At 38.9% G+C, this 17021-nt stretch overlaps 1 long non-coding RNA gene across 4 annotated transcripts in view; it reads right to left on the bottom strand.

Moving 5' to 3' along the window:
• Positions 1-17021, bottom strand: part of LOC142054967 (uncharacterized) — a 219828-nt gene that overhangs the window by 34389 nt on the left and 168418 nt on the right. Inside the window, exon 5 of one of the 4 annotated variants that reach the window (XR_012659747.1) lies at positions 783-1702. The exons of 2 other annotated variants lie outside the window; for them this stretch is intronic. This is a non-coding gene — a long non-coding RNA (uncharacterized LOC142054967). Of the gene's footprint in view, positions 1-782; positions 1703-17021 lie in introns of those variants that run through there. One more of the 4 variants, XR_012659750.1, reaches the window with a different exon arrangement.

The raw sequence follows: 17021 nt of genomic DNA, 5'->3' as shown, positions 1-17021 counted from the left end.
CCTGCAGACTTCCTTCCTATAGATTTACCCAGACATCTTTGAGCTAAATTAACTCCCTGTACTTTTTTGACCAAGCGGTAGCAGATGGGAAACCTGATTTTGACCTTACACTGGCTACCAGGCAGAGGGATTTTAAAAATTATCCTGCATGTGTAAAACGTTTAGTTTATTCATCTGCCTTTGCCACAAAGTAAAGAGACATTTATTTTCACTCTGCAGCTAACCACTGCAGTAGTTCTTTACAATAATGATTTCCCACCCTATCAATTCATTGTCAGGCAGATCTCACTAATGGCTGTAAAATGGCTTGAAATCCCTGGACTTATTTTGCAATTTTTAAAATATTACCTTAGTTTATAATCCTCTGCTCCTTCATATTCATGTATTTTTAAATACACTGCAGAATAAATACATGAGAACAATCAACCAATGATTGAAACTTCTGGCAAGCCAAAGTGGAATTAAGTTACAGTAGAAAATTTCAGTATTAGAGTTTAATATGACCAGATCTCCTGGTTTGCTTAGGACAGTTCCAGGCTCCACAATTGTTTCCTGGATGGATGCAGACTGTGCATGTAGAAAAATGAACTCTGTGTGCTAGAGGGAGAACCAGAACGCTCTCCTTCCCTCAATAAATTGGTCTCTCCAGTATTAAGTTAGGAATCTAAAAGGGACTCCTGTCCAGATGGGTAGGTAACAGTGTGGGTATTGCCATTTCTTTGCTTTCTAGAATTCCTAGTTATGGGCAGTCCAGCAGATTAGATTAAGCAGACAGAGCAAATGAATTTATTCATAATCTTTAATTCTAAAACCAAAATAACAGCTTTGTTCCAAATCATTTAAACTGAAACCAAACCCTAAACAGTGGTTCACATAAATAGACAATTACAGGAACCCAGTGATCCATCTGGCATGATGACACCGTGACCACCACAAGCACTTCAGAGGAAGGTGCAAGAGGAGGCAAACATTGAAAAAATGTTAAGGAGCCACATTCCTCCTTATCTTGCCCTAAAAAACATTTGGCTTGTACTGTGACTTTATAGACATGATTTTCTTTTACCCCTGTTCTTGTAATTGTGAAAATCTCATTAGCCTTAGAAATTTAATCCTACTAAATCTCAGGCCTCAGAAATATAAGAGCGCCACAAATTTATTATGTATTGTGTCAAAGTCAGATCTTTTTTCAGCTTGCTGCGTTTCACTATTGCCTTCCTCCTACCTCCTCCAACCTCTGCAACCTAACTCTTCATTTATTAATGTTAATAGCTGTTCTCTTATGTCATTTCAACATGAATAATGGAAGACAACCAACATGCAACTAAGAGCGAAAGCAAAACAAAGGTCAATGTATTTAAAAAATACCAATTTTGTGCAATTTTATCCTGTACTACTGAAATTGATGACAAATTCCAGACTGCAGTTATGAGGAGGTCCTGGAAATGTAACATAAACTTGGGAGAAAAGACTTATGTGTGCCCATGTTTCAGTCAAAAGATCTCAAATACTTACTTGGACAAAAATAACCATTCTGAGGAAACAATGAGGTGGAAGTAGGCTGAGGCTGATGTGGACAGACCTCCCCTCCTATGTATCATCATATAACAGGTTTATGTTAAATCCTTTACATGTATCAGGCCCAGAGTTTATGGCCATAATTCCAAAGAACAGCAGGTGGTGATACTGTTGACCAATCTTCTCCCTAGGAGAAGAAAAGCATTTCGACAACTGAAAGTTTTGCTGTGGAGATACGATCTACCTGTTGATGTCCTGGCTGACCTTCTGCTTTTCCCCACTACACAGACTATTCCTGTTGCCTCCCAGCCCCAGACAGACTTACTTCTAGTGAAGATTTTTTTGCCTGGTTTTCATTTGGTTTCTATCTGTAAAGCCTAAGGAATATATTAGACTATCAATACCAAAGCCCACACTCATTTTATTAGAGAAGATTTGACGTAGTTTAAGTGCAAATTCTGTTTTAAGCATGGAGTATTGCACTTAGGAAGAATGGCTTACATCTGGATCTTGAGTGTTTTCCATTCCCCTAAGGAAATTGTGCATTTTAATTACTTGCTTACTGTTACTTCTGTAGTAACAATGGGTTACACCCTTAAACCCATTTTAACAATTTTGATGCTATTAGCAGCAGAACTAAATATGCTTAGGAAAGGTTGTGTCACATATCAGAAGCTGTTTTTGAAGCCAGATCCCTCAGGCCACCACTCCTTGTTTTTCTCTTTCTCTTCATTCAGCAAGACATGGGAAGATCATATTTTTTTCATATTAATTTTTAATTATTTATTTTATTCCACTTGGTTATTTGAAACTTAAAGGCAAGTAATTAAATAGAAGTTAACTAGCTCTCAGAGACTTCCTTTTGCAGTAAGACAGAAAAATATGACTACAATTTAGAAAAATCGCTTTGTTTCTAACTTTCAGTTGGTTACTGCAGACCCGATTCTCATTTATATTGTACATCACTAGCAAAATAAAGGGAAAGTAAAATAACCATAAATTACAATTGCATTCACATTAAGAAGCCCCAAGGAGACAAATTCCACTCATGTGAATGGATTGAAGCTGATTCCTCCAGTAAGAACATGGACATTAGGTCTGTACAGAAGCTGGTATAGGTATGTTTCACAATACTATGTGCCAGCTACTGTGATGATCTCGCAAAGACTCTGAAACCATCAAACAAATAATCACAGGAGAGGATGTGAGAATAGCTACTGATAGACAAGTAAACCTGAAGAGCTGAAGCAAACCTGGGAGAAAATTTTTCCCAAGAGTTACTCTACACACACAATTTCTGGAAGCTTTTTCATTTTATGATATATTCTCTATTCTTCCAGTACTCTACTGGTCTATGCCACCTCTGCAAAGCTGAAGATTACATTAAGTCATAGATGGAAACTTCAAGCCAGGATCTGATCTTCACAGACACAGTAGGTTCACTTGGTTGTAGAATAACCAAGCTTCATTTTTACATTAATCTAGTCTAGATCAAAACCTGACCCATGAAATCTACCTCATTAGAAAAGTTTGTTTTGTCAGACTCATTCTGTTTTCTTTTCCTCAATGTCTGCAGTACCAGCATGATCTACTATTCCTCTCTGCAGCTTGACAAGAAGGCCTTTTCTTTCAACTATACAGCTCCAGCAGTCTGTATAAGGAGTTTGGTAACAATAGTCCACTAGAGTCACAGATTTAATATTTCTGCCTAACACAAGCTGCAGAAACATCCTGTATCTGTGATGCACGGGGACGTGCTGGTATAGAACCCTTAAATCTGAACTTGTTCCCAGGACTTGGTGCTGCAAGAGTGCAAAGAGTTTTTCTTTCCACAAATAGACGTTGCAGGCATATTTGGCTTAAACCCTTGAGGTTGATAATCAGCTATAGTTCTTCCCAGCCCAGCAACTGCTTGGGAACTGCCAAATATTGAAAATGGAGAGTCCGTGAACCATCTCACAAAGATTATATATGCTGCTACGAGAAGTGGGGATTGAATCTCCCATAGAGAGCTGTCTGCTGCTGAACTTTCCCAATTAACAATTGTGTAATGTGGGGGGAATTAGGGTCTAAATATCTTGGCATGACACTGTTTGGGAAAACCCTAGTATCTGCTTGCATTTGCCTCTTATGGTACGGTAAAAGGCTTGCTTGGCAATTGGAGAAAGAGAAGTATAAATTAGTAACAGGGCCAGATATAAAAAATACTCATATTGCGTGTATTTGCAATGAAGATAGGAGATATTAGGAGACTGTCACTTCTATTTCCAACAAAAGACAGTGTGTAAGTTCCACTTGAAAGGGTGGATCTTTGAAAGAATTCCTCTATTTTAAGTTATTCTGAGGAGTTTAGCTTAGAAAGAACTTTTTGCCAGAAGCAGCCTGACAGAAAGTGGATTTCTATTATTTTGTCATGTCCTTCAAGCAGCTTTTCAGGCCAATAGAGAAAAAATATGGCAACCAGCCATCATGGGTGAAGCCAAGGAACATATGGCGCTTTTTTTAAAATATTTTTACATTGTCAAATTCACGACACAAAAATTCATGAGAAAATGCCTTGCAGTTACCAGAAAGCTGAAAAGGGGGAACTCTATTAATAAGTCATCTAGTCACCAAAATCTGCACTAGGACATAATGAAACTCTCTAAGCAAAGAGAAGAGGGGGGAAAAAAAAAAACCAAACCACCCACCTCTTCCTAGGAAATCAAAAAACGCATCACAACATTTAAAGTTGGGAGGGGAGAAAACAAGCCTTATTCCTTTCTGCCTTTCTTGACACAATGTGTAATGACACAACATATATTTAAGCAACTTATACTTAGCCTGCAGGACTCCACCAGAAATTATTACAGCAATGAATAGCTTAATGGGATTCATAGCTTCCCTCAAAGAAAGGGCCATGTCCTCCCCATTGCAGAAGCATGAGAATTTGCTTAGCAAAAGCTAAGATGGAAAGTTACTGCTAGACTCCCTAATTCAGTGTCACCCTCTGCACCAATCTTGTGTGGCTGAGTAAAAACAGTCAAAAACACCCTCTCCCAACCATTGCACGCTAAGATAATCACTGGCATGTTTGAGTCTTGTGATATCTCTCTTAAAAGTCCTGTTACTCAGTGATATCCTAGGCAAGGGTCAGACCCTGCTTTTGCCCAAGATGGGCAAGGATGGGGAAAAAGACGACCAAGAGTTCAGAGCCATAACCTGCAATTAGACCAGTTTGCCAGAATTTCAGGAGTGCCAAATTGTCCTACTACATTGACTGTGCTGAGAGTTAGAAGTTGGGTGCATTTTGCTTTAAAACTTCCAGATAAAGTACTTGGACAGTAATGCTAGAGTCGTTCTAGCACAGACTGCGTGGTGAACAGGCTTTTAAAAAAGCTGCAGCATCTACCACAAAGAACTATAAACAGAAATTAAGTACTCCATCTAAAAGGCTTATTGCATTTTGGATGGATCAGGAGAGATCGTACAAAATCTAGCATTGCCCAAGTTTCTTCAGAAATTTGCACATCCTTCCAAGAAGAAGAGTAGTGGTGTTTTTTTGGTGGTGGTGTTTGGTTGGGTGTTTTTTTTGGGGGGTGGGGGGGTGGATGTGTTGGGTTTTGTTTTGTTGTTTGTTTGGATTTTTTTTTAAGCCATTCATTTTTTGTCATTTTTTCGGCTGAATTTCATAGGAAACATGGAGCCTTTTGGATTAGAATATACTACTTGTTCTAAGTTTCTGCTAATATATTTACTTCTAATTTCCAAATTAAATTAAATTTTATTAAAATAAATTTTAAATGGTAGGTTTACATTTCAAGAAGGACTTTTACACATATTAAACTAAAATCTGGATTTGTACAACATACTGAACTGAACTTGTGTCTATCATTGTTCAGTATAGATTATCAAGCCATGAAATCACAGAAATCCTTCAGGGCAGTATAAAACTAAAGACTCAGACCTCTAATACAGTTAAATGTTTCTGGTAAGAGTCCAGCTCAGGACAAAGCTGCTAGTGACTTCTAAGGGACTGGGAGTTCATCCACGCATCTACAAGTCATAGAATCTGAGAAATCATGCTTGATAATCACCAATCATACTTGATAATATTGTCACTGGACAGATAATTGTGTTTAGTGTTTGCTGTTCTGTTTCCCAATCCTAGAATTGAAAATCAAGTGGCATTTTTAGTAAGTAAAGACAATACTAGAGAGTCACATCGTGTTATGTTTTCTAATGCACATTTTCTCTCCTATATTTCCTCTGTTGATTCACCCAAAAGAAACTATGAGAAAAACAGTTAAGCTGAAGTTAACCTCCAGCTGGAAGACACTCATGAGTGGATTATTGCCTGCCTGCTTCCGTCTTCCTCCTAATGTGCTTTGTTGTGCAGTGAGAAGGAACTGAACGCCTCATCCTATGCCGGAAATGGCTGAATGTCAGACAGTGGCTGATAAAATACAGACAACATTCGCAGCCAAACTCTTTTCATGGTTTTGGGGATATAGTTTCCACTCATGTGGAGGCAGTATGAGCCTCATACTTTCATAGGCAGAAGGTGGCTCCTCTGTCTGTGAAGATGGTGTGGTGTTACAATTCACAAGGTGAAAGGGTGGCAAACATGAAAATAAATGTCTAACCAGAGCTAGTCTCTGTACACGTCACTGAAAATGCCATTCTCAGATCTGATCAGAAGATGGTAATTCTATGGTCTTGACAACCCCCAATAATCCAGAAAATGCTCAGTCATTTATATTATTTGGCATTATGCCTCCAAAATATGAACCCACCAAAAATAATCTCACAGAATATTGCAGACGCCAGTCTCCTGAGGACTTCTGGCAAAAATATACCCACAGCTGGATCTTTGTTAAATTATTTAAGAAAAGATGGCATCTCTCAATTTTTAACCATATGCCAACTGCCTTGTTACCTCTTTTGGTTCAGAGTCATTTTTACCTCACTAAAGAGGGTGCCAATTGTTCCCAGTCACCCTTCATTCTTACTTCAAATGGTTGTGATACAGATTTATATAATTATTTTGAAGCTCAGACCTTTCTGATTTTAAAGCTTTCTTTCCCTGTCCTGTTTTTATGTCACCACCTTATTATGTAGCATAAACTACATCTAACAATGAGTTATTAAAAATTTTACATTACTAAAATTCACATGCAAAGCCCTCAGTTTGTAATTTTTTATAAAAACGTGCTCAAGACATCTTTTTCAGAGGAACTGTGTTGGTACATTTCAGAACTAGAGTGGATTTTCCTTCAAATGAATATTTCCTAGTTTTTAGATTCCATATGGAAATCACTAGGTGAAATACTATGGCTTGCAGGTCTGGCACCATGACCCTAATGGTCCTTTCTGACCTCAGGATCTAACCAAATGCTTTGATTTACAGTGCATTATTCCGCATCAGCATGAAAAGAAGCTTTTTTTTTTCCACATTATTTTTATGGCATTACTCAGGCATTTCTGAACAGAATGTAAAGCAGGTCCAGCATGTCATGGATTTTGAAATTGCTGCATTTGCATGTAAGAAACAGGTGGAGAATTGCATTGCCAAGAGCTTACCCGCTTTGTAGGAAACTAATGGGAACAATAGTGTAAGAACTCTCCTGTTTTAATTGAAGAATTGAAGATGTTTATGAGGTATTTTCTAAGTAGTGATGGAAAGCTGATTTTTGTGGCCATTGATGCAGTAAGGAAATCGCCCAAAAGAAGCCATGCTGAAACATTTTCTGGCACAAAGAATGTGAAAATATATAGAAATTACTTGTCATGTAAGGGAGATTATACTCTAACCAAACACTATTATAGGTATTTGGTACTTGTTCAGAACACATTTAAGTTACATATTACAGAAACCTCTTCTGTCTCATTATTTTCCAAGGCTTCTCTGCTGTTTCTACTGCCTTCATCTGCCTCTCCTTTATTAGTCATTATCTTCTATGCATGGGCCATCTCTTTGTGGTCCATTACGTATCCATGAGCCAAACCACGTCCCAGTTGGCAGTGAGGAAGAGAGTCAAAAATCAAAATTTTTTGCTAACAGTTAATACTATATCATCATGGCTATAGCTCTTCACCTAAGTTATGATAAGACTGTCTGTCCTGGCCCTTACTGATCTTCTTGCACACAGACCCAAGGGACCAACCTGACAGAACTGGGAACATTCAGATCTCTCCCACTGTATTTATATTTCTACAAGACACCATGCTGCAACTGAGAGGCATCCCATCCATACTCCTCTAAAAGATCCAAAAAGGATCCTGTAGTTTGCGTTAGACCTTAGCATGGATCATCTTTTTCTTTTCATGTTGGAAAGCCTTCACAATAGGGATTTCCTTTGAATCCTCCACCTTTTACTCTGCATAGCCCATGCCAAGGCTTGTATTCTGTGAATGCTGTTTTTCCCCTTAAGTTTCTAAAATGGAAGATGTGCCAAAGATAAGTCTAACAGAACATCATGGTTCACTTAAGTGCTGTTGCAAAATTCAGCTGAACTCTACCAGGTAAAGCACTGAACAGATTTTGCAATGAGACCTTTCTTCCACAGCAGCAAAATCTTAGGACCTAAACCTGTGCTTATTAAGGATGCTTTGTTTTCATCACACTGGGAAGCTGGACCGTACTAGCAGGCCTGATGCAAAGCTCAGGGAAAAAAAATTCAATAGCTTCCAAATTAGCTGTTCACTCTAAGTTATCCACACTCCCTCATCCTAATACCTCTACACAGACAGCATGCAAACAATTAAGGGAGTTAAAAATAAAATCTGAAGGTGCTTAAACAACCTAAAATAAGGAATCTTCAGCAACATGGTATGGCAAACTAATGCAGGATTACAGGCAGCAAGATAAAGGCCTAATTTCTTTACATAAGCTATAATCACTATTAACTTCTTCCTAGTAGCATGCAAAATATGGTCAAAATGTCTCCTTTTGTCTCAAGAGGGAACATGAACTATCCTGGATAGGGGATCAAATCTATGAAAACAAAAAAAGGCATGAAACACTCAGATTTGAAGGAAAGGATGCATAACTTAGAATATTCTGAATTGAACAATCCAAATTATTTCAGTATTAGTGCCAAAAGAATCTGGACCAAAATCACACCCATATAAGTATTCAAGCTCATGCAGTAGATCTCCATCCAAGAAACAGGATCAAATATTCTCTATTATTTTTTCTGTCTGGCTTTAGAAAGACTTTCTGGAAATGTCAAGCTAAACAATTTTACACTTGAGATAAGAAAAAACAATCAGAAAACATGAGCACACAATGTTTCAGGGCCCTAATTAGACTCCTTAAGTTATTGGAAACATTATCTAAAGACTTGGCCCAACTTACCACAAGGTAAGATACTGCTGAGGCAGTCAGTTAAACAAAGAGCCAGCTATTATATTATTCTTGCAATAAAACCAAAAGGCAAATGCCATGTTGGAGGAATGCAAAAAGCCAACCCTTCTTCCACAAAGTTGTGTTATATACACTGTTTCTATACTACATACAGTCAAAATTTATGAACATGCAAAACTTATATTGGCAATGTTAGTCTAAGCATCCCATTCCTAAAGCAAATGTAGATGATGTTGCAAAGATAGGAGCTGAGGTTTTGCTGATGTAGTGATCCATTTTGCATCACCTAGATTTCAAGAGACTTGACTGAGATATATTAACCCTGAAAGCAGGATCACAGCAGCTCCAAGGGGAGGAATGTGGAGATACTTGGAGCTTTGAGTTGGTCTTTTTGTTACATGTACAAGAATGTCAAACATCACGATAACAGGTTTGGACTTCATAGACTGATCTATTCCTTTTTGCAGGCTGGGATTAAAAATGCATAAGCCCACTCAAACACCAATCCTTCAATGTCATACACCTACGTCATTGCTTATTCTTAACCTGAAGTTTTAACCTTCCATTTAAGGAAAGAATGATGTTATCACAAAGATGACTATGGCCACCGATGACAAATGATGACAGCAGAGATAATGAAAGTATTTGCCATTAGCATGGAACATTTTGACACAGTCTCAGTATTTAGAAAGCCCCATCCTGCTACTTGTCTCTATGGGCTCTTTGGCTGAGATGCAGAATTTGGCAGGTGGAGCAGGATTAGGCAAATGCACTATTCACTAGTATAGGAAACTACATATTGATGAATAGCAGCCCAGAGCACTACAGTCATCACAGAATCCCATGTTGGGAGGGACCTCAGGGATCATCTAGTCCAACCTTTCTAGGAAGAGTGCAGTCTAGACAAGACGGCCCAGCACCCTGTCCAGACGAATCTTGAAAATGTCCAATGTGGCCAAGTCAACCACTTCCCTGGGGAGATTATTCCAATGGTTGACTTCTCACTGTGAAAAATTTCCCTCTCATGACCAATCGGAATCTTCCCAAGAGCAACTTGTGTCCATTCCTCCTTGTCCTCTCCATGTGACTCCTCGTAAAAAGGGAGTCTCCATCTCCTTTGTAGCTATCCCTTAAGTACTGGTACATGGTGATGAGATCCCCTCTGAGCCTCCTTTTCTCAAGGCTGGACAAACCTAGTTCTCCCAGCATATCCTCATACGGGAGGCTTCCCAGTCCTTTGGTCACCTTGATGGCCCTTCTCTGGACCCCTTCCAGCCTGTCCACATCTTTTTTGTACAGCAGTAGATGGAGACAGAATAATTTAGAGTCCAAGAAGGGCTCAAAGAAACTCCTAGAAATTATGGAGACAGAACTCTTCTTCTGCAAGGAAGTAACTTAGGCAGAAAATAAATATACGAAGTGAAATTCCAAAAAGAGCAGTTAAGTATTTTTCAGGTGCCACTTCCACCTAGCACTCACCTGTGAAAGAATTCAAGGAAAATCCCCCCGGATGAAGATATGCAAAAGTATTTTAAAACGCTTAGTTGTCCCAAACTGGCATAAAAGCACAAAGTGAAAAAAGACAGCATTCAGAGGGATTATCCAGCTTTCTTGACATGAAAGAGAAAAAGCTGCTAAGATTCAAATGTATCTTGGGCCTTAGTTACCTTGCAAAGGAAAAAAAAGTTTAAAACTCACAGCTTCCTATTAGGGAACACAATAAAGGAAATAAGTGGTGAATTTAGGAAGCTGGACTTTGTGTCCTTCACTCTAGACATCAAACAACTCTACCACGTTGCGTCAAGCAAACAGGAAGGGAGAGATCACACAGCTTGAGTTCCTTGGCTCCAGTAAGGCTGAAGTACTGCTGCTGAGTAGGATGGAAATCCTATATTCTTCCTCTGGGGCAGGAAGTATCTGTAAACATCTCAAATATTCTGCTTTAGCTTACTGTAAACAAGAATACATCATATCCACTGCTTCAGACCATGTAGGGGAAAGAAATGGGCAACCTTGTATTCAACCTAGAAGGGGAGATGGCAGGGGAACTGAGTCACAGCTTAAAAAAACCCCCCAAGATTAAAGAGAAGTTTTGGGAAGGGGCAGGAACTGAGGTTTTAAGTGGGGCAATTCCTAAGGAAGGAAGGACACCTACTACCTATTCCAATAATATTTTGCATTTAAACTGCAGTGGCTGCTGTCCAAGGACCTGAAAATACTGTAGGGCTTTCAATTAAGGAGATTTCAAATTCCAGTGTGATTATAAAGCATGATCCTTCATTTTACAAATGGACCACCCAAGGCTCAGAAAGACATGTGTTTTGGTCTGGTCAAAATGCCTAGCCTAGAGCCAGTTTTGCACTTCCACCTTGAGGCCAACACTCATCAAAAAAGACCTCCAGTCAATATAAAAGGTCATTCTCAAACAAGAATCAGCTGCTGTGCCGTGGAGTTCATGAAGTTGACATTCCTAGCCATGCCTACCCAAATGGACATTATACGTATGGACTATACATTTAGACATTCTGTAACAATGTTTCTCATGTGAAGACACATAAAACATATATGGCTACCCTGAAGATTGTGTGCAGAAATTCACGTCCAAAACCCATCTCTTTTTTGTCTCTTTACTGAAGGAAGATCCTGGGAAGCAGTCAGTAACTCAAATCATAATTCTCTGTTTCTCAGTCCTGCTACTGTTCTAGGAGTAACTGTGATTTATTATAGAATTAAATTTTAATTTTATTTTAGACAGACTGTACCTCTCAAAGCACCCAGACCTGTGCTGTCTCTGTGCTGGCCTTGATTTGTATGAGAGATACCCAATGAATCTAAAGCCTGACACTGACTGCAACAAAGCAGATAACAGGAAAGCGGAATAATTGAGGGCAAACCTTCAAACATCTAGTGCTCTGGCTGAACTCCATACCCTTAACACAGAGCATTCAGTGTAATACCTGTTCCCAAAATGGCCTTGGGAAGCTCATTTAATCTTGCTCAATTTCCACTTTTTAAGACAAAAATTATTCTGGCCCTGAGGAGCAGGATGGGATTTAAGGAATGATTGAACAGCAGTCTTATAAATGACTCAAGCAGCATTTCAGTTTCTGTACCCCCTTTTTTTTTTTTTAAGCACTGCTACCCATACAGTCACATTACTGCTCTTCTATGCTCCATACACCCCACTGCCAAAAATACCTTTGCGTGCTTGCTAGAAAAATCTTCCCGCCTCACAACCTGTTTTTAATTTGTAAAAAGACTGTTCCAATTCTACATAGCAGTCTGCTAAGTATAAAGCTCAAAGGTCTTAACAACGCTGAAGAATGACAACTGAGCTGTAACACTGCGTTGTAAGGATTACAGGAAGGAAGGAAGATGATTTTAGTGACAGGGATATCTTGGGTGTGCCAGCTAACTGCTGGACAACATTGATTGACGCATTCCCATGAGGGCCTAGAGGCAGAGCAATCAAGGTACAAACTACTGATCCTGAAGTCTAGAGCATCGATTATGATGCCTGCAATGCTACACTACAAATAAGCCCAAACCAGTACAACCTCCAGATATGATCTGAATAACTTTTTTTCTAAATCTTTTAGCGTATAATGGAACTTATAATTAATACAAGTTTTCAAATAGTGATGTCCATATTGCTAGAAACTCACCTGTCCAAAGAGATATCACTGCTCAGTAACAGGTTTTAAGTTAAACTTCAGCAGGCTATAAGACTTTTGCAAAAACACTGTTGTTCTAGAGCAGAAGAGAGAAGAAAGAGTAAGTGTTGATACCAGCAGACTAAGAGCTGTTTCCTTTATTGAATGGTGTTCTGAGGAAGGAGGGAATACAGTTTATTATTACTCTAATAATTAAATATCTCTGTGCTTCTGTGGAAAAGGACGAGTCTTTCTAATGCATCTCCAAAAAAGTGCCTGAAAACCATTAACAGAAATCCTCAGTAAACCTATCTAAAGCCAGAGCAATACACTTGAAATGTTCTACCAATAAGCCATGAGGCCTGCAGACATTTCAGCTGTAGATTCAGTAGAGATGTGAAAAACTTTGTTTTTCCACTCCAAGTTGAGAGTAAACTACAAATGCATGAAGAAGGCTCAAATAGGAAATCTGAAATAACTGAAGGCATTTCTTTGCAGCAAAATAATCCAAAGTAACAGCACCTGGAGATACGCAGCCACATGCATAAACATATCCAGCTGATTATTTCTACAGGTACTGCTTTGTACCGATTTCCCTAGGATATGAGACAGCATGTCCTGTTATTCTTGTGGTACAGTGGGATGATCTGGTCTAAGGGTTTTTTTCTCCCGAGTGATTGAGGAGAGACTAGTCCTCCCTTATTGCTGTAATGGTAGGACTATGGGAAGAGAACAGATCACCACCAGCATCTAAGTGCTTTAGCTTGCACCAGTGCCATGGAGTGGAGACCAAAGGGACAGCACGACCCAGGTTACAGTCACTCCTGCGCCCAACTATGCCACAGCTAGGACTGGGACTGATTTTGGGTGTGCATGAGAAGGCTGAGGAAAACACTCAAGCAAAATCCTGATCTAACTACACTGAATTAAAGAGCAAATTCTGACAATCTAGCCTATTTCAATCCCTGTTCACATACCATAACCCACATATATCAAGTATATTGACAGGACAATAAACTACAGTCCTTTGAAAAGAAAACCAAGCTTATATTTAATTGGAGACGCATGACATGCTAATGGATAATTGCAGATTAATTGAAACCATTGCTGACAAGAAACTAGTATCTTAGAAGGTAATATCATAGAAACAGTTTAGAACTATGTGTGCTGATTAGGCAAAGATCGTAATGTTGCATATATAGAAATATTGTGTTCTTTGGATAAATTGTTTGATAGACACTTCAGAAAACTTAGCTGAGCTCAGCAGACAGAAAACTGGCATGGAGACTGTGCCAATATAGATCTGCCACCGTTCAGAATATAAAGGAATAATGCTCTGTTTGTAATCTGCTGCACAAAAAGAAACTGAAATATATCTCAAAGTAAGAAAACAGTTAAAAGATTTTTCATGTTATATGTCTCTGAGGTAGCAAATGGCCTATAAAATCTAGCAGGGGCAGATTCCTTCCAAAAGGATTAGCTACATAAGCAGATGAAGTCTAGTACGATGAAGAAAAGGAAAAAAAGCCCAAACTTTCGAAGTTGGATATTTTATTACATGTTTAGCTGACTATATATAATAAAAAGAATCATATGAAAAAGGAATAATGTTCCCATTTATATTCATATGTTCCTTATAAGTTCGTTATGTTAGACAAATCATCTACCATGTCTATTATGTCAGCCAAATCGTCATGTATCTGTGCCTGCCCAATGTCCATGCATCAATATAGTATCTCAAAGTTTCCTGCCAAGTCTCTGGATGCCTATACCCAGACATTTAAAAAGCTCTGTCATCACATCACTATGGCTGATGCAGATTGCCAGTGAAACAGAAGTTTGGGTCCATGCGTGTGCTTAAAAAGGGCATCTTGCATGACTGTCTTGGTACTGTGTTTGCTGAATGCTCACACACAAGGGTTAAGAGGAAAGCTGCACTCTAACCCTAAAATGTTAAAGGTGAGATCAAATTCCCACAAACCAATTCCATCGAAAGCACTGAGAAAAAAATCCACCTCAAGAGTCCCATTTGAAGTCCATTATGTTCTATAAGAGAGACACAAGCTTCCAGGAGGCATTAGATTTGCTACCAGAATGCTAGCATTTTTTTAAGCCAACAGTTGGATTTATCATTGTTGTTATGCTAGATGTATTTTACGCAAAGCTGTCAGAAAGAAGCACAGGACCTTGTTGGATACTTTTTTGTGGGTAAACCACACCTCTTGTATCATGGTATGTGTTAATAAAGCCTGACCTAGTTGAAATGGTCTGAAACAGAGGCGATTGAGGGAGACATTCAGGCCCTACCTCTCTTCATCATTGAAGAAAAAGGGATGAAAGATCAAAAGGGAGGGAGAAAGATTTGTCTCCCTGCCAAAGCATTTTGGCAGCTCTATAAAGTTGGGATGCCCAGACACCATATAACTGCTCTTTAATTACTCCCTATGCTATCCAGCCCAAACTGCCTTTGCAAGCGTCTGGGGATTAGCAGTATTCACAACTGTTACTAGGCTGCTTAAAAACTCTTTCTAAACTTTCTTTTGTCAGAAAATTGGGTTTTCAAACTGATTTTATTTCTTCCTTTCGTATGAATTGCAGAAGGAGTCTGATTTCCTCCCAGAGAAATTATTAATCTTTTGTTTGAAAGTGTTTGCTATTGTTAGGTTTCTTCTTTTAAAGTGGTTTTCCTCCATACTTTTAAGGGCTTTGGCAATTCCTACCTGAAAATGCATTTAGTTACTGCAAACTGAAGAGGCAGTCCTGGGTTTTGGCTTTCCAATTAAAATAGTCCTTTTAATTTGCCATTTTACCTTCTAATACAGAAATCAAAATCTTTTCTGAGCAGCTCAGCAATAATGACGTGATCTTTTCAAGACATCTAGTGCAACTGGAACCCTGCCTTACAAAAATCCAATTACAGTTCAAAGCTACACTGAAGGAACTTGTGCTCCAGTCTGTAAGTAGCACCATATATTTATAAACTAGCTTTATACATGAAACAGCACGCTCACATACGTATGCAAGTACTGGTGCTACACTCCAAACAGCAGCTTTTCTTAGATATGCACACACACTGGCTATCTGCTCAGCCAGGACTAATGCCTGTGCCAGCTATGGGTAGTTCAGCTGCATCACTCAAGTAGTGCCTCTTAAAGATCTGTGCAATGATCACATTCTTTCTACACTGGTCCCTGGACCTCACAGCATGATTTGGGTGCAGAACAAATGAAGCAACCTGGAAAGAGCCCTGGTAGTCATGTCTATACAGCAGAGGTGCTGGAGACTTCAGCATCTCCAAATGTAAAATGTGGAAAGACAAAAAAAAAAATTCTTATAAAGGACCCACCTCCTCACTGTAGTTTCTTCTACCCTCTGTTGCAGTGAATAACAACTACTGCAGTAAGTCCTGGGACACTCCCACGTGGTGCAGATTGTTTCTTACTATAAGCAACTTCATTGAAAACAGTGGGATTGTTCATGTGAATAATGGCTATGAGGTAAGAATACTGAATTACAACCCACTGGACTGCCAGCAGGTAAATATAAAAATTGAACAGAATTATCAGAGACAGGTTCCAGCCTTCTCTAGCAATAATTGCACCTCCTGACTTGATGATAAATCCTGAAGGCTTAGTAAAATGTACATATCACTACTGAGAAAACACAGCATGAAGAAAATTAATATTAACTGGCTCACCTTAGAATCACGTTAGTTCATACCAATTGAATTTAACTTGTTGCAGAAAGGTTGTGGATAGTGTCAGTTTTGTATCATTACAGGCAAAGCATGTTTCTTGCATGTTTTTATTCCAAATCCCTTTACAGTGATCTAAGATGTTGGTTCTACAGCTCATTTTTCCCCATGTTCAGTCCAAGACATTGATATTCCTACGTATTCATTTGTTCCCATGGGATACTGATATCTGATGTCTGTGGGTATTCCTCTTTGCAGTCCAAAACCACAAAAATAGTTGGGCAGCTAAAATTAATTACTATGTTTCTAATTCAGCAAGGTACTTAAACACATGCTCACCTTCAAGCGCATGAGCACTCCATTAATGCGATAGTTATTCATTGCTTGAAATTAAGCAACGGCTAACCTGGGACTTGCATGCTTTTGTGTAACATTTTACACATACTTAGAAACACACATTCAGTAATTACTTAATTAGCCTTACTTGTGCAAGGCTGACTCGAAGCTCTGCCTGTTCACTCCGTAAGACTTGTATAGCCATTTCCACCAATTCTTAAATTTATACCAGTGTGCAGTGATACACAACTACCTGTTAGCTCTACATGTATATTATCCATTTTCCATGGCATATACAACCTGCAATATTAACAGTTAAACATTCCTGCAGAAAATGGATCAGGCATACTTTAGACTAGACCCCAGAGTGCATTCCAGCATCTCCAGTTTTGATGCAGAGCAGATACAAAAGGCTAATCAGAGCTTTCACCTGTCACTTCATCCAACAGGAAGGTGAGGAAGGACTGTGCAGATG

Source organism: Phalacrocorax aristotelis, chromosome 3 (genome assembly GCF_949628215.1).
Source record: "Phalacrocorax aristotelis chromosome 3, bGulAri2.1, whole genome shotgun sequence".
NCBI classification, from domain to species: Eukaryota; Metazoa; Chordata; class Aves; order Suliformes; family Phalacrocoracidae; genus Phalacrocorax; species Phalacrocorax aristotelis.
The sequence above is the reverse complement of the archived record's forward strand: the minus strand, read 5'-3'. Positions and strand labels throughout refer to the sequence as shown.